This window comes from Pseudophryne corroboree, chromosome 6, assembly GCF_028390025.1.
Source record: "Pseudophryne corroboree isolate aPseCor3 chromosome 6, aPseCor3.hap2, whole genome shotgun sequence".
Taxonomy (NCBI): domain Eukaryota; kingdom Metazoa; phylum Chordata; class Amphibia; order Anura; family Myobatrachidae; genus Pseudophryne; species Pseudophryne corroboree.
In genome coordinates, this window is record NC_086449.1 from 7481844 (window position 1) to 7500560 (window position 18717).

General features: G+C 54.1%; 2 protein-coding genes across 2 annotated transcripts in view; one reads left to right on the plus strand and one right to left on the minus strand.

The window, feature by feature from the left end:
* LOC134935889 (kinesin-like protein KIF1C) overlaps positions 1-12374 on the minus strand; it is a 97266-nt gene extending 84892 nt beyond the window's left edge. Inside the window, 2 exon segments of the mRNA XM_063930740.1 lie at positions 10282-10793; positions 12187-12374. The gene's annotated coding sequence lies outside the window, so the exon portion shown is untranslated.
* Positions 12375-12637: 263 nt separating this feature from the next.
* LOC134933932 (protein INCA1-like) overlaps positions 12638-18717 on the plus strand; it is a 121320-nt gene continuing 115240 nt past the window's right edge. The window contains exon 1 of the mRNA XM_063929474.1: positions 12638-12728. The gene's annotated coding sequence lies outside the window, so the exon portion shown is untranslated. The remainder of the gene's footprint in view (positions 12729-18717) is intronic.

Genomic DNA, 18717 nt, shown 5'->3' on the forward strand with positions numbered 1-18717 from the left:
TTATAGGGTCAGTGACCCCTCTGATGGGATAATAGCGTCACACACACACAGGATACCTATAAGTTATAGGGTCAGTGACCCCTCTGATGGGATAATAGCATCACACACACAGGATACCTATAAGTTATAGGGTCAGTGACCCTTCTGATGGGATAATAGTGTCACACACACAGGATACCTATAAGTTATAGGGTCAGTGACCCTCTGATGGGATAATACTGTCACACACAGGATACCTATAAGTTGTAGGGTCAGTGACCCCTTTGATGGGATAATAGTGTCACACACACAGGATACCTATAAGTTATAGGGTCAGTGACCCCTCTGATAGGATAATAGTGTCACACACACAGGATACCTATAAGTTATAGGGTCAGTGACACCTCTGATGGGATAATAGTGTCACACACACACACACAGGATTCCTATAAGTTATAGGGTCAGTGACCCCTCTGATGGGATAATAGTGTCACACACACACAGGATACCTATAAGTTATAGGGTCAGTGACCCCTCTGATGGGATAATAGCGTCACACACACACACAGGATTCATATAAGTTATAGGGTCAGTGACCCCTCTGATGGGATAATAGTGTCACACACACACACACAGGATTCCTATAAGTTATAGGGTCAGTGACCACTCTGATGGGATAATAGTGTCACACACACACAGGATATCTATAAGTTATAGGGTCAGTGACCCCTCTGATGGGATAATAGCGTCACACACACACAGGATACCTATAAGTTATAGGGTCAGTGACCCCTCTGATGGGATAATAGTGTCACACACACAGGATACATAATAAGTTATAGGGTTAGTGACCCCTCTGATGGGATAATAGTATCACACACACAGGATACCTATAAGTTATCGGGTCAGTGACTCCTCTGATGGGATAATAGCGTCACACAGGATACCTATAAGTTATATGGTCAGTGACCCCTCTGATGGGATAATAGTGTCACACACACACAGGATACCTATAAGTTATAGGGTCAGTGACCCCTCTGATGGGATAATAGTGTCACACACACACAGGATACCTATAAGTTATAGGGTCAGTGACCCCTCTGATGGGATAATAGTGCCACACACACACAGGATACCTATAAGTTATAGGGTCAGTGACCCCTCTGATGGGATAATAGTGTCACACACAGGATACCTATAAGTTATAGGGTCAGTGACCCTTCTGATGAGATAATAGTGTTACACACACAGGATACCTATAAGTTATAGGGTCAGTGACCCCTCTGATGGGATAATAGAGTCACACACACAGGATACCTATAAGTTATAGGGTCAGTGACCCCTCTGATGGGATAATAGAGTCACACACACAGGATACGTATAAGTTATAGGGTCAGTGGCTCCCTGTATGTAGTGGCACAGGCGTGGTGCACAGCAGTAGTACATACTGCAGATGAGACAGTCTGTGTGCAGGAAACACTATTGTTGTGTCGGGTGTGGTGAGGTGGAACGGTCTCTATAATTGGGCACACTCCCTTCAGAGATGAGCTGTCTGTAGATATGTAGGAGACAGCAGACACTCTCAGTAATCAGGCTAGATACCCTGTAGTGGGTTCCTGTAGTGACTGCACAGAGTAGAGGGACAGAGCCAGAGATAATAGAACCCTAGCACAGAGACTGGGGAACAGGCCGGAGTGCAATGAATAGAAGGCTGGGAATACAGGAACTTGGGAGTTAAATGTGGCCGGGGAGGGGTCCTGAGCCAGTCCCACTCTCATATCTGCCTTACTGGACAAAAATCCCAGGAATTTCTCCTGCTCACAAGTTTCCAGGATGAAAGATGTCAGGCGGGTCCTGCCGATCCCACTCTATTGTCAGCTCCCCTACTCCCACTGTACACAAAGATAAAGAGAGATATATAGAGATATACAGAGAATATAATTATATATATATATATATATATTTTTTTTTTTTTTATCCACATGCACACAGTGCTACCCCACTGATTAGATGTGACACTGAACAGGAGTGAATGAGGCCATGACAGTGACACTGTGTATATTTGGCTCAGTTTCCCGGGACCCTCGGGTTAGGGGTGTAAGTGTCAGCTCACCGGCCTCCGAGCGTGGCATTATAAGGGGTGAAGAGTCGGCAGGAAGGTTCCCCTTTGCCGACATAGCCGACATTCCATTAGGCGGAGTGTACAGGTCACACATATTACAGCACAGCTGGCGCCTGGTATATAGAGCAGACCAGGCAGTAATACAGAGGGAGACTCCCAATAACCAGGGACCGTCTCCTGTGAGGAAGGACATCGGCGTAAGGGTGTTTGCGTCCTCTGCGCCGACAGCGGGTGACTCTACAGCCAGATTCCTAATATAGAGGGTCTCTATGGTTTCACTGAAAACAACCTAAACAGAAGAATATGCACGGCAACGCTAGCAGGGGGCCCTACTGGTAAGGGTCCTGCTACTGGGCCAGGGTTCGAATTCCGGCCGTGTGACGAGATCGGACATCCTGGCGAGAGAGCGGAACCTCTCTGCAGCATACTCCGAAGCGCCTAATCCTGATACAATGAAACCCTCTGCGGGTAACGGGCTAGCTGTTGTCACACATCGGGTTTCCAGGCCCGGTGACCCAATACTGCCGCTTCCTGGCCTTAGGACCGTGGCGCCCAATGCTTTCTTACATCACGGCACCCGCAGAGTATCAGCGCTGATTTCCACTGCACCCCTAGGCCAAAGGCTTATAAAGTAAACTGTTTGACACCCTTAGGGTCACTTATGTGTTGGTGGGCAGGAATGCGCTTCTGCTTGTCCAAACATTTAATGAGAGGTAAAACCAGCACTGGCGGCTGCCCGTCACATGACCCTAATCATTTCATGTGGTCCTGGATCACCGACCAGTGGCGGCTTTCTAAGTGGCCCACAGCCCCCCGGGACGCCACAGCATGCAGTTTGTGCTCCATTGCCTTAGGAGCTTCCACGGGCCGCTGAGTCTTGTATCGGTCTATCAGCCGGGTGGTTGGCAAAGCTCTAGCATCATCTCACATACTGGTGGTGCATGAGCGCCGCCATCTTGATTGCTGTCAGCTGACTCGCTGATCACCAACCAGAAGATGCACTGACGCTGCAAGTACCAGAACCTATTTACACCGCGCACCTGGTGCTGCAAGTACCAGAACCTATTTACACCGCGCACCTGACGCTGCAAGCACCAGAACCTATTTACACCATGCACCTGGCGCTGCCAGTACCAGTACCTAATTACACCGCGCACCTGACGCTGCCAGTACCAGAACCTATTTACACCGCGCACCTGGTGCTGCAAGTACCAGAACCTAATTACACCGCGCACCTGACGCTGCCAGTACCAGTACCTAATTACACCGCGCACCTCACGCTGCAAGTACCAGAACCTAATTACACCGCGCACCTCACGCTGCCAGTACCAGAACCTAATTACACCGCGCACCTGACGCTGCCAGTACCAGTACCTAATTACACCGCGCACCTCACGCTGCAAGCACCAGAACCTATTTACACCGCGCACCTGACGCTGCAAGTACCAGAACCTAATTACACCGCGCACCTGACGCTGCAAGTACCAGAACCTAATTACACCGCGCACCTCACGCTGCCAGTACCAGAACCTATTTACACCGCGCACCTCACGCTGCCAGTACCAGAACCTATTTACACCGCGCACCTGGCGCTGCCAGTACCAGTACCTAATTACACCGCGCACCTGACGCTGCAAGTACCAGAACCTAATTACACCGCGCACCTGACGCTGCCAGTACCAGTACCTAATTACACCGCGCACCTGACGCTGCCAGTACCAGTACCTAATTACACCGCGCACCTGACGCTGCAAGTACCAGTACCTAATTACACCGCGCACCTTGACGCTGCAAGTACCAGTACCTAATTACACCGCGCACCTGACGCTGCCAGTACCAGTACTAATTACACCGCGCACCTGACGCTGCAAGTACCAGAACCTATTTACACCGCGCACCTGACGCTGCAAGTACCAGAACCTATTTACACCGCGCACCTGACGCTGCAAGTACCAGTACCTATTTACACCGCGCACCTGACGCTGCAAGTACCAGAACCTATTTACGCCACGCACCTGACGCTGCAAGTACCAGTACCTATTTATACCGCGCACCCGACGCTGCAAGCACCAGAACCTATTTACACCGCGCACCTCACGCTGCAAGCACCAGAACCTATTTATACCGCGCACCTCACGCTGCAAGCACCAGAACCTATTTACACCGCGCACCTCGTGCTGCAAGTACCAGAACCTATTTACACCGCGCACCTCACGCTGCAAGTACCAGTACCTATTTATACCGCGCACCTCACGCTGCAAGTACCAGAACCTATTTACACCGCGCACCTCACGCTGCAAGTACCAGAACCTATTTACACCGCGCACCTCACGCTGCAAGTACCAGAACCTATTTACACAGCGCACCTCACGCTGCAAGTACCAGAACCTATTTACACAGCGCACCTCGTGCTGCAAGTACCAGAACCTATTTACGCCACGCACCTCACGCTGCAAGTACCAGTACCTATTTACACTGTGCACCTGACGCTGCAAGTACCAGAACCTATTTACACAGCGCACCTCACGCTGCAAGTACCAGTTCCCGTTCTTTGCTGCTGTGCTCATCTAGTAAGCCCAGTGTGGTGTATTCTTTGCAATACTGTATTACTAGAGTGAGGGAAACGTTCATTCCAGCGAGTATCTACATCCACTCTACACGGTGTACCAATACCAGTTCCTGCATCCATCCAGGACCGAGTGCGGGCTCTGCAGCACTTCCACACTATATACTGCAAACCCTGGTACTCATCACCCAAATGAGGAGGATCCTCATCAGGCTTCCAGCTTCCTACATTCTCCTGGTATCCAAGCCAGACCTCCGATTCCCGATCCTAGCACACAGAACCCCGGAGACGCGACCGCTATGAAGACGCGCACTGCACTAGCTCAGCTCTCTCCTAATGAAACAGGAATGTGATTACAGGATCATATGCCAAAGAGACGCTCATACAGGAGCCATTCAATTTGCCGGCTGTCGGGATACAGACACCGGAATCCTGACACCCAGCTAGAATCCCCACTTGGGTGGTAGGTCCAAACCACAACCTCCGGGGAACCGAAAGCGTGACAAGTGCAGCAGGCCCGCGAGGGTACACAATGCACTCGCCGCCGGGATATCATACTGTTACCGCTCATACACAGCTGGCACGGGCATTTAGTGTTCATTCTACCACTGAGCTATAACCCACAGTGTGCTAGAAGCACGAGAGAGAGAGAGAGAGAGAGAGAGAGAGAGAAGAGAGAGAGAGAGAGAGAGAGAGAGAGGAGAGAGAGAGAGAGAGAGAGAGAGAGAGAGAGAGAGAGAGAGAGAGAGAGAGAGATCCCAAGCAGGAAAGGGGAACTGCAGGGGTTGTGATAGATGCAGGGGAAGGGGGGGGAATCAGTACAAAACGCAACGGAATACGCTGCGCTATATAAGAAACTGTTAATAAATGAATGGTCGGGACGCCGGCCGTCAGTATACAGACGATGGTATCCCAGCTGACAGTATGCCGGCAGCGTGGCGAGCACACAGGTTCTATAGCCTACAATATTAAAGCCACCTGCCTATTGTGTAGGCCCCACTCGTGCCCCAAACAGCTCTGGCCCATTGTTAGCAGTAGATCCTTTTAAGTCCTGTAAGGCGCGAGGTGCGGCCTCCATGGCTCGGACTGGTTTTTCCAGTACATCCCAGACATACTCCATCGGATAGAGATCCGGAGGCCATGTCAGCACCTTACACTTTATCATGTTCCTCACACCATTCTGCAGGAAGGCAAGGCGCATTATCCTGCCGACACAGGCCAATGCCGTCAGGGCACACCGCTGTCATTAGGGAGTGGACATGGTCTGCTGCAGTGGTTAGGTAGGTGTCACAGTAACATCCACATGAACGCCAGGACGCAGGGATTCCGGCAGCACTGCCGCCAGCCTGTCTTATTGCATCCTGGTGCCAACTATTCCAGGTTTACAGTAATTTCAGTTACTGTGTTACTTGTGTTGTGTAATGTGTTGTAATTAGTGCTACAATGTGATACAGTTACACAGGGCGTCATGTCAGTCGCCGGCGCCACGCGGGGGCCCCCCTGCGCAGTCGCTACACTGTTACACAGGGCGTCATGTCAGTCGCCGGCGCTACGCTGTTACGCAGGGCCCCCTGGGCACTCGCGGCGCTACACAGTTACACGGGGCCCCCCTGGGCAGTCACCGGCGCTACACTGTTACACATGGCCCCCTGGGCAGTCACCGGCGCTACACTGTTACACGGGGGCCCCCTGGGCAGTCACCGGCGCTACACTGTTACACATGGCCCCTGGCAGTCGCCGGCGCTACACTGTTACACATGGCCCCCCTGGGCAGTCACCGGCGCTACAATGTATCAACTAAATAAACAGAATGAATGTATCTTAAGGGAATACACTGTCTGCCTCTGGGAGTTATAACGGATGAGGACTTCCTATTTAGCAGTATATATTTATACACCAGGCATTATTACTTACCGATTCATCAGTGCATATTACATACAGAATCCACATTACAGGTTTATAGATTACGGTGCAAACTCTCACTCGGATTATCACACAGACTGTAGCGAACGGAGCAAAGCATTTAATATGTCTTACTGGTATTTGTTCACATTTTGTGGTCTTTATACTTGGCTTCAGCTTCTGGGTATTACTTTAGGGAAGTATCAGCTAGTAACTGGTTAGCAGATCACTACTGCGTTCCCCAACAGGGAATTTCCTTTGGCTTGCTGATCCTATTTGCTGCAGTTGGTATTATTATTCCAGGAACTCCTGTTACCGACTACAAGATGGGAATTCTATTGTTGCTCCGTTTGAGCGCAAACGGTCTGCTCGCTGCCTCCGGACGCGGAGTGCAGAAGTGTGTGAAAAGTGAACGTTTTGGGTGCCCGAGAGGCAACAACTATCACTTTATACAACAGACAGCCAAGCACTACACCAGTCACGTATAAGGGGGGGGGGCGCGCGCTTCAGGTCCCGGTCGCAATTATGTGACAAGCGCTATGTACCGCTGTTCTGTACCTTGCGCCATTACAAGAAAGCAGCGGCTACGCACACTGCAACCACATTAAAGTAACTCCCCCTGGTGGTGCACGGGGGGGGGGGGTCCCATCCTGGGAGAGGGGGACCCGGTTACCCATAACCCAAATATAGTCACTCCTGGTTCATAGTATAGCAACATGGCTCCCATAATGCAGTAACAATGAGCCCCAGGGAGGATCAGTACACCCCCCGGTGTTACGATCCAGGGAGGACAGCTTCCTCATACAGAAGGCTGCACCTCCATAGGCCACGGAGACCATTCCTTGTCCCGGCTAATTGCACTCAGCCCCCCCCCCCCCCGGGGTGGACCATCATTCCCACGTCTGCGTGAGCGTTGTAAAACCTCATCTGTACATATCTGGGTGTGCAATTCTGCAGAGGACACCTAACACCTGACCTTTGGAGCGGAGGTGACCTGTAAATTAGGGATCCTGTGAGAGAGCGCCTTAATTGCAGCTGGCACGCTTCCCGTCTATAAATAAGTCACAACGCCGTATCATGCGAGGAGGGCTCTCCCGGCCAATTCCCCTGTCACAGACCCCCGTTCTTCTGACGCGCTGTCCTCCGTGACCCAGTGCTGACCACTCCACTCACGTGAAGAGGCGACATCTGCTCCTGGTCTTCACCAGTCCGTCATGTGGACAAATGTCACGTGACCAGAGATATTTCAAGTTGCTTCTACAGGGCTGGTTATCAGCAGCTGGCCGGACTAGTTTGGACGCTTTGCAATCACTAGAAGGGATTATAGAGAGACTGTAGTGTCCTCTGATCAGAGCCAAGACCTGGGCAGGACAGAAACATCAGGAGTGACACAATCTCCAGCTGTCATGCCACCCTCGCATTGTACAAGGCGTCTGACCCGTCACTGTTTACCAACAGGGGGGACGTAATGAGCCCAGGAGCTGGGGCAAAGTCCAGCACACAGATCTGTTCACAGCTCAGTGCAGCTCTCCTCCGAGCCATTTACGTGGCTGAGGGGCAGATTTATTAAGCTCGGTGAAGTGATAAAGTGGAAGGTGATAAAGCACCAGCCAGTCAGCTCCAAACTGTAATTTTTCAAACCCAGCTTGTGACATGACAGTAAGGATCTGATTGGCTGGTCCTTTATCACCTTCCACTTTATCACTTCACCGAGCTTAATAAATCTGCCCCTCAGTAACCCTGACGTCCTCATCAGCTCCGTCAGCCAGCACAGGAACAACCGCAGCCGTAACATCGCCAACTATGGCGGCAGCAGCGGCCGCACCAGCAGCGCAAGGCAACGCGGGATTCAGGAGCGAGGCGGTGGAGCAGACGGACATTCTGCAGGAGCTCTACTCACCTGCCGCAATGTGGAGGCATTATCCCAAAGTCTAGGAGAATGCTGCACTACCATGTAACGTGGAGACTATTGCTGGAGTAAGATAGTGCGAGAGGGGAGGAGCCAAACACATGCAGTAATAACGCCATTTCTGTGACGTCACTGTGCACTAGTGAGGGGACAGGCCGCACTCACAGTGATGTCACTGTGTACTAGTGAAGGGATAGGCTGCACTCTCAGTGATGTGATGTCACTGTGTACTAGTGAAGGGACAGGCTGCATTCTCAGTGATGTCACTGTGTACTAGTGAAGGGATAGGCTGCACTCAGTGATGTCACTGTGTACTAGTGAAGGGATAGGCTGCACTCAGTGATGTCACTGTGTACTAGTGAAGGGATAGGCTGCACTCAGTGATGTCACTGTGTACTAGTGAAGGGATAGGCTGCACTCAGTGATGTCACTGTGTACTAGTGAAGGGATAGGCTGCACTCAGTGATGTCACTGTGTACTAGTGAAGGGATAGGCTGCACTCAGTGATGTCACTGTGTACTAGTGAAGGGATAGGCTGCACTCTCAGTGATGTCACGGTGTACTAGTGAAGGGATAGGCTGCACTCTGTGATGTCACTGTGTACTAGTGAAGGGATAGGCTGCATTCTCAGTGATGTCACTGTGTACTAGTGACTGGATAGGCTGCATTCTCAGTGATGTCACGGTGTATTAGTGAAGGGATAGGCTGCACTCTCAGTGATGTCACTGTGTACTAGTGAAGGGATAGGCTGCATTCTCAGTGATGTCACTGTGTACTAGTGAAGGGATAGGCTGCATTCTCAGTGATGTCACTGTGTACTAGTGAAGGGATAGGCTGCATTCTCAGTGATGTCACTGTGTACTAGTGAAGGGATAGGCTGCATTCTCAGTGATGTCACTGTGTACTAGTGAAGGGATAGGCTGCACTCTCAGTGATGTCACGGTGTACTAGTGAAGGGACAGGCTGCACTCTCAGTGATGTCACTGTGTACTAGTGAAGGGATAGGCTGCACTCTGATGTCACTGTGTACTAGTGACTGGATAGGCTGCACTCAGTGATGTCACTGTGTACTAGTGAAGGGATAGGCTGCATTCTCAGTGATGTCACTGTGTACTAGTGTAGGGATAGGCTGCATTCTCAGTGATGTCACTGTTTACTAGTGACTGGATAGGCTGCATTCTCAGTGATGTCACTGTGTACTAGTGAAGGCATAGGCTGCACTCTCAGTGATGTCACTGTGTACTAGTGAAGGGAGAGGCTGCACTCTCAGTGATGTCACTGTGTACTAGTGAAGGGACAGGCTGCACTCTCAGTGATGTCACTGTGTACTAGTGAAGGGACAGGCTGCACTCTCAGCGATGTCACTGTGTACTAGTGAAGGGACAGGCTGCACTCTCAGCGATGTCACTGTGTACTAGTGAAGGGACAGGCTGCACTCTCAGCGATGTCACTGTGTACTAGTGAAGGGAGAGGCTGCATTCTCAGTGATGTCACTGTGTACTAGTGACTGGATAGGCTGCATTCTCAGCGATGTCACTGTGTACTAGTGAAGGGACAGGCTGCACTCTCAATGATGTCACTGTGTACTAGTGAAGGGACAGGCTGCACTCTCAGCGATGTCACTGTGTACTAGTGAAGGGATAGGGTGCACTCTGTGATGTCACTGTGTACTATTAAAGGGATAGGCTGCACTCTCAGTGATGTCACTGTGTACTAGTGAAGGGATAGGTTTTTCATCAAAAATAAATTGGATTTGCGCACAGAATGACAGACACAATGTAACAAATGTTCTGCACCTCTTACCCTGTTATCCAATTCCTGTCACTCCATCAGCTTCCCCCAGGCAGCGCGTTACATAAACAACTAGACTGCTATAGTGAGAGATCACCAGGAGCCGGGTAAGACAAAGACCCCGTATAAGATTCCTCAGAGATCCGCTCAATCCTCATCAGAGGCGATATAGCACGTGCAGATTAGAGTGGCTACCAGATGCGTTGTTTGGGCTACTAGGATCCTTCTAGGACAGTGCGAGGCTAGACGATTATCCAGGCGCCAGGGAAATATATACAACCAGTCAGGATCCTTATTCCTCCGTTACATTAGGACAAATGGGATTTCCTAACCCAAGCGAGAACGACACCACAGGTCCTGCTAGTTCTGTGTGTCATCATTCAGCACATCCCGGGGGAATGCAGAGGGATCTATTATAATATAATAAGTGACATAAATCCAGAGTGTCTCCCAATGTATGTACTCATGTGGCCGCCATCACTGTGCGCTCTCAGACGGGAAAACGCGGCTTCTGTCCTTAGAATCTGCACGAGAGAGAGAGAGAGAGAGAGAGATGTTAGAACGGAACACACCAGGAATGTATCAGTGCACCGGCCCCTGGCTGTCTCTGCTGTGTGTAACGATCGGTGCACCGGCCCCTGGCTGTCTCTGCTGTGTGTAACGATCGGTGCACCGGCCCCTGGCTGTCTCTGCTGTGTGTAACGATCGGTGCACCGGCCCCTGGCTGTCTCTTGATCCCTACACCCGGCCATACAGTGTATGAGTGTAGTAATGATCCCTACACCCGGGTATATAGTGTATGATGAGTGTAATGCTCCCTACACCCGGGTATACAGTGTATGAGGAGAGTAATGATCCCTACACCCGGGTATACAGTGTATGAGGGGGAGTAATGCTCCCTACACCCGGGTATACAGTGTATGAGGGGGAGTAATGCTCCCTACACCCGGGTATACAGTGTATGAGGGGAGTAATGCTCCCTACACCCGGGTATACAGTGTATTAGGGGGGAGTAATGCTCCCTACACCCGGGTATACAGTGTATTAGGGGGGAGTAATGCTCCCTACACCCGGGTATACAGTGTATTAGGGGGGAGTAATGCTCCCTACACCCGGGTATACAGTGTATTAGGGGGGAGTAATGCTCCCTACACCCGGGTATACAGTGTATTAGGGGGGAGTAATGCTCCCTACACCCGGGTATACAGTGTATTAGGGGGGAGTAATGCTCCCTACACCCGGGTATACAGTGTATTAGGGGGGAGTAATGCTCCCTACACCCGGGTATACAGTGTATTAGGGGGGAGTAATGCTCCCTACACCCGGGTATACAGTGTATTAGGGGGGAGTAATGCTCCCTACACCCGGGTATACAGTGTATTAGGGGGGAGTAATGCTCCCTACACCCGGGTATACAGTGTATTAGGGGGGAGTAATGCTCCCTACACCCGGGTATACAGTGTATTAGGGGGGAGTAATGCTCCCTACACCCGGGTATACAGTGTATGAGGGGAGTAATGCTCCCTAAACCCGGGTATACAGTGTATGAGGGGAGTAATGCTCCCTACACCCGGGTATACAGTGTATTAGGGGGGAGTAATGCTCCCTAAACCCGGGTATACAGTGTATGAGGGGAGTAATGCTCCCTACACCCGGGTATACAGTGTATTAGGGGGGAGTAATGCTCCCTAAACCCGGGTATACAGTGTATGAGGGGAGTAATGCTCCCTACACCCGGGTATACAGTGTATTAGGGGGGAGTAATGCTCCCTAAACCCGGGTATACAGTGTATGAGGGGGAGTAATGCTCCCTACACCCGGGTATACAGTGTATTAGGGGGGAGTAATGCTCCCTACACCCGGGTATACAGTGTATTAGGTGGGAGTAATGGTTCCTACACCCGGGCATAGACGTACCGTTGCTGGGTCTGGACACGGAGCCTGGGACCCTCTCCCGGGAGTTGGGGCCTCCTCCTGATCTTGTGCCCGGCGGCTCCTCCTCGTCTCATCAGCTGCTTAACCCGGCCGGAGCCGCCATCACCGAGACGGGAAACCCCGCCCACTGATCGACGTCATCACGTAGCCGCCCTGAGCCCACGCCTAGTTTGCGTCACACTTTCTCCCGAGTGCCCTGTCAGTCATACTGATAATCCCGCCCACCCCGTTGTCTCCTGTCACTCACCCTTATTACCCCGCCCATCGCTGCGTCACCTGTCAGTCATACTGATAATCCCGCCCACCCCTTTTATCACCTGTCACTCACCCTTATTACCCCGCCTATCGCTGCGTCACCTGTCAGTCATACTGATAATCCCGCCCACCCCTTTATCACCTGTCACTCACCCTTATTACCCCGCCTATCGCTGCGTCACCTGTCAGTCAAAATAACGCGGGAGAGCTCAGCGATTAAGAAGAGAAGGTGACGACGAGGAGGAGAGAGGAGGCCGGGAGAGGACAGGGTGTGAGGGGAGAGGAGGCCTGGAGAGGACAGGGTGTGAGGGAAGAGGAGGCCTGGAGAGGACAGGGTGTGAGGGGAGAGGAGGCCTGGAGAGGACAGGTTGTGAGGGGAGAGGAGGCCTGGAGAGGACAGGGTGTGAGGGGAGAGGAGGTCTGGAGAGGACAGGGTGTGAGGGGAGAGGACAGGGTGTGAAGAGAGAGGAGGCCGGGAGAGGACAGGGTGTGAGGGGAGAGGAGGCCTGGAGAGGACAGGGTGTGAGGGGAGAGGAGGCCTGGAGAGGACAGGGTGTGAGGGGAGAGGAGGTCTGGAGAGGACAGGGTGTGAGGGGAGAGGACAGGGTGTGAAGAGAGAGGAGGCCGGGAGAGGACAGGGTGTGAGGGGAGAGGAGGCCTGGAGAGGACAGGGTGTGAGGGGAGAGGAGGCCTGGAGAGGACAGGGTGTGAGGAGAGAGGAGGCCGGGAGAGGACAGGGTGTGAGGGGAGAGGAGGCCTGGAGAGGACAGGGTGTGAAGGGAGAGGAGGCCTGGAGAGGACAGGGTGTGAGGGGAGAGGAGGCCTGGAGAGGACAGGGTGTGAGGGGAGAGGAGGCCTGGAGAGGACAGGGTGTGAGGGGAGAGGAGGCCTGGAGAGGACAGGGTGTGAGGGGAGAGGAGGCCTGGAGAGGACAGGGTGTGAGGGGAGAGGAGGCCTGGAGAGGACAGGGTGTGAGGGGAGAGGACAGGGTGTGAGGAGAGAGGAGGCCGGGAGAGGACAGGGTGTGAGGGGAGAGGAGGCCGGGAGAGGACAGGGTGTGAGGGGAGAGGAGGCCGGGAGAGGACAGGGTGTGAGGAGAGAGGAGGCCTGGAGAGGACAGGGTGTGAGGAGAGAGGAGGCCGGGAGAGGACAGGGTGTGAGGAGAGAGGAGGCCGGGAGAGGACAGGGTGTGAGGGGAGAGGAGGACAGGGTGTGAGGGGAGAGGAGGCCTGGAGAGGACAGGGTGTGAGGGGAGAGGAGGCCTGGAGAGGACAGGGTGTGAGGAGAGAGGAGGCCGGGAGAGGACAGGGTGTGAGGGGAGAGGAGGACAGGGTGTGAGGAGAGAGGAGGCCGGGAGAGGATAGGGTGTGAGGGGAGAGGACAGGGTGTGAGGGAGAGGAGGCCGGGAGAGGATAGGGTGTGAGGGGAGAGGACAGGGTGTGAGGGAGAGGAGGCCGGGAGAGGACAGGGTGTGAGGGAAGAGGAGGCCGGGAGAGGAGAGGACAGGGTGTGAGGGAAGAGGAGGCCGGGAGAGGAGAGGACAGGGTGTGAGGGAAAAGAAGGCCGGGAGAGGAGAAGACAGGGTGTGAGGGGAGAGGAGGCCGGGAGAGGACAGGGTGTGAGGGGAGAGGAGGACAGGGTGTGAGGAGAGAGGAGGCCGGGAGAGGACAGGGTGTGAGGGGAGAGGAGGACAGGGTGTGAGGAGAGAGGAGGCCGGTAGAGGACAGGATGTGAGGGGAGAGGACAGGGTGTGAGGGGAGAGGAGGCCGGGAGAGGACAGGGTGTGAGGGGAGAGGAGGACAGGGTGTGAGGAGAGAGGAGGCCGGGAGAGGACAGGGTGTGAGGGGAGAGGAGGCCAGGAGAGGACAGGGTGTGAGGAGAGAGGAGGCCAGGAGAGGACAGGGTGTGAGGGAAGAGGAGGCCGGGAAAGGACAGGGTGTGAGGGGAGAAGAGACCGGGAGAGGACAGGGTGTGAGGGGAGAGGAGGCCGGGAGAGGACAGGGTGTGAGGGGAGAGGAGGCTGGGAAAGGACAGGGTGTGAGGGGAGAGGAGGCCGGGAGAGGACAGGGTGTGAGGGGAGAGGAGGCCGGGAGAGGACAGGGTGTGAGGGAAGAGGACAGGGCGTGAGAGGAGAGGACAGGGCGTGAGAGGAGAGGACAGGGCGTGAGAGGAGAGGACAGGGCGTGAGAGGAGAGGACAGGGCGTGAGAGGAGAGGACAGGGTGTGAGGGGAGAGGACAGGGTGTGAGAGGAGAGGAGGCCGGGAGAGGACAGGGTGTGAGGGAGAGGAGGCCGGGAGAGGACAGGGTGTGAGGGAGAGGAGGACGGGAGAGGACAGGGTGTGAGGGAAGAGGAGGCCGGGAGAGGAGAGGACAGGGTGTGAGGGAAGAGGAGGCCGGGAGAGGAGAGGACAGGGTGTGAGGGAAAAGGAGGCCGGGAGAGGAGAAGACAGGGTGTGAGGGGAGAGGAGGCCTGGAGAGGACAGGGTTTGAGGAGAGGAGGCCTGGAGACGACGGTGAGAGGAGGCCTGGAGAGGACAGGGTGAGAGGGGAGGCCGGAAGAGGACAGGGTGTGAGGAGAGGGGAGGCCAAGAGAGGACAGAGTGTGAGATGTATTAACCTGGAGAAGGCATAAGGGAGTGATAAATATGTGCAAGGTGATAAAGGTACCAGCCAATCAGCTCCAATATGTAAATTAACTGGATCTGATTGGCTGGTGCCTTTATCACCTTGCACATATCACTGATTTATCACTTCCTTATGCCTTCTCCGGGTTAATACATCTGCCCCATAGTGTAAGGAGAGTGGAGGCTGGGAGAGGACTGGGTGTGAGGGGAGGAGAGGCTGGGAGACGACGGTGTGAGGGGAGAGGAGGCTGAGAGGACAGGGTGTGAGGGGAGAGGAGGCTGAGAGAGGAGGGGAGGCTAGGAGACGACAGGGTGTGAGGGGAGAGGACAGGGTGTGAGGGGAGAGGAGGCTGAGAGGACAGGGTGTGAGGGGAGAGGAGGCTGAGAGGACAGGGTGTGAGGGGAGAGGAGGCTGGGAGACGACAGGGTGTGAGGGGAGAGGAGGCTGAGAGGACAGGGTGTGAGGGGAGAGGAGGCTGGGAGACGACAGGGTGTGAGGGGAGAGGAGGCTGAGAGGACAGGGTGTGAGGCAGGGTGTGAGGGGAGAGGAGGCCTGGAGAGGACAGGGTGTGAGGAGAGAGGAGGCCGGGAGAGGACAGGGTGTGAGGGGAGAGGAGGCCTGGAGAGGACAGGGTGTGAGGGGAGAGGAGGCCTGGAGAGGACAGGGTGTGAGGGGAGAGGAGGCCTGGAGAGGACAGGGTGTGAGAGGAGAGGAGGCCGGGAGAGGATAGGGTGTGAGGGGAGAGGACAGGGTGTGAGGGAGAGGAGGCCGGGAGAGGACAGGGTGTGAGGGAAGAGGAGGCCGGGAGAGGAGAGGACAGGGTGTGAGGGAAGAGTAGGCCGGGAGAAAAGAGGACAGGGTGTGAGGGAAAAGGAGGCCGGGAGAGGAGAAGACAGGGTGTGAGGGGAGAGGAGGCCGGGAGAGGACAGGGTGTGAGGGGAGAGGAGGACAGGGTGTGAGGAGAGAGGAGGACAGGGTGTGAGGGGAGAGGAGGACAGGGTGTGAGGAGAGAGGAGGCCGGGAGAGGACAGGGTGTGAGGGGAGAGGAGGCCGGGAGAGGACAGGGTGTGAGGGGAGAGGAGGACAGGGTGTGAGGAGAGAGGAGGCCGGGAGAGGACAGGGTGTGAGGGGAGAGGAGGCCAGGAGAGGACAGGGTGTGAGGGGAGAGGAGGCCAGGAGAGGACAGGGTGTGAGGGGAGAGGAGGCCAGGAGAGGACAGGGTGTGAGGGAAGAGGAGGCCGGGAAAGGACAGTGTGTGAGGGGAGAGGAGACCGGGAGAGGACAGGGTGTGAGGGGAGAGGAGGCCGGGAGAGGACAGGGTGTGAGGGGAGAGGAGGCTGGGAGAGGACAGGGTGTGAGGGGAGAGGAGGCCGGGAGAGGACAGGGCGTGAGGGGAGAGGACAGGGTGTGAGAGGAGAGGAGGCCGGGAGAGGATAGGGTGTGAGGGGAGAGGACAGGGTGTGAGGGAAGAGGAGGCCGGGAGAGGAGAGGACAGGGTGTGAGGGAAGAGGAGGCCGGGAGAGGAGAGGACAGGGTGTGAGGGAAAAGGAGGCCGGGAGAGGAGAAGACAGGGTGTGAGGGGAGAGGAGGCCTGGAGAGGACAGGGTTTGAGGAGAGGAGGCCTGGAGACGACGGTGAGAGGAGGCCTGGAGAGGACAGGGTGTGAGGAGAGGGGAGGCCGGAAGAGGACAGGGTGTGAGGAGAGGGGAGGCCAAAAGAGGACAGAGTGTGAGATGTATTAACCTGGAGAAGGCATAAGGGAGTGATAAATATGTGCAAGGTGATAAATGTACCAGCCAATCAGCTCCAATATGTAAATTAACTGGATCTGATTGGCTGGTGCCTTTATCACCTTGCACATATCACTGATTTATCACTTCCTTATGCCTTCTCCGGGTTAATACATCTGCCCCATAGTGTAAGGAGAGTGGAGGCTGGGAGAGGACTGGGTGTGAGGGGAGGAGAGGCTGGGAGACGACGGTGTGAGGGGAGAGGAGGCTGAGAGGACAGGGTGTGAGGGGAGAGGAGGCTGAGAGAGGAGGGGAGGCTAGGAGACGACAGGGTGTGAGGGGAGAGGAGGCTGAGAGGACAGGGTGTGAGGGGAGAGGAGGCTGAGAGGACAGGGTGTGAGGGGAGAGGAGGCTGGGAGACGACGGTGTGAGGGGAGAGGAGGCTGAGAGGACAGGGTGTGAGGGGAGAGGAGGCTGGGAGACGACAGGGTGTGAGGGGAGAGGAGGCTGAGAGGACAGGGTGTGAGGGGAGAGGAGGCTGAGAGGACGGGGTGTGAGGGTAGAGGAGGCCGGGAGAGGATAGGGTGTGAGGGGAGAGGACAGGGTGTGAGGGGAGAGGAGGCCGGGAGAGGACAGGGTGTGAGGGAAGAGGAGGCCGGGAGAGGACAGGGTGTGAGGGGAGAGGACAGAGTGTGAGGGAAGAGGAGGCCGGGGGAGGACAGGGTGTGAGGGGAGAGGAGGCCGGGAGAGGACAGGGTGTGAGGGGAGAGGAGGCTGGGAGAGGACAGGGTGTGAGGGGAGAGGAGGCCGGGAGAGGACAGGGTGTGAGGGGAGAGGAGGCCGGGAGAGGACAGGGTGTGAGGAGAGAGGAGGCTGGGAGAGGACAGGGTGTGAGGGGAGAGGACAGGGCGGGAGAGGAGAGGACAGGGTGTGAGGGGAGAGGAGGCTGGGGAAAGGACAGGTTGTGTATCTGAACAATGTCATATGCCCTTACTTGTTTACACTGTCTCCAGTACAGGTCTGCAGATGGGCCAGGAAAAGGTGCAGACGGTTGTGTGTTGACTTGAATTTATCGGTCTTATAGTGTTATAGACCTACACACTTGCTGATATTTCCAATTTGAACGATGTTCGTTTTCAACGATTAACAACCATCGTCCAATTTGGCTTGCTATGCTAAACGTGGGAAGACCAACAATGAACGACGCAGGGACGCTCATCGTTGGTTCATATCGATCATACACATCGTCAAGTGTGTAGGGCTCATTACAGTGATTATAGAATTTGCAGATTATTTTCCAAAATATTTTCCTATTATGGCCCAATACACAGATGATCAGTTTCAAGAAGGTTTGGGTCTGGGACTCCAGGTTGACAACAAAAAGATCGACACACCTTAGGTCGACGCCAATTGGTCGACACACCTTAGGTCGACATGGACAAAAGGTCGACATGAGTTTTTTATGGGGGGGGGGTTTGTGTCGTTTTCTTCGTGGAGTGACCGGGAACCCTAATTAGTGCACTGCGTCCCCTCGGCACAGATTACCGTTCCAATCGTAGTCCACGTGGATCGTTATGTATGAAAAGGTTCCAAAAAAGTAAAAAAATTTGAAAAACTCGTGTCGACCTTGTTCCTGTCGACCTTTTGTCCATGTCAACCTAAGGTGTGTCGACCTTTTTGTTGTCGACCTGGAGTCCGGATACTGAAGGTTTACAGATGGCAATGTGCCCAGCAATTTACTCATAACTCATAACTTGGCCCCGGATTTTTAGGATCTAAAAAACTAAAATTATATATTTTTTTTAATCCATGTTTTAGATTTTTATAGGTTTTAAAAACCTCAGTTTAGGGATTTATGAAAATAAAACAAAACCAATCAACATATCATTTTGTGTGAAACAC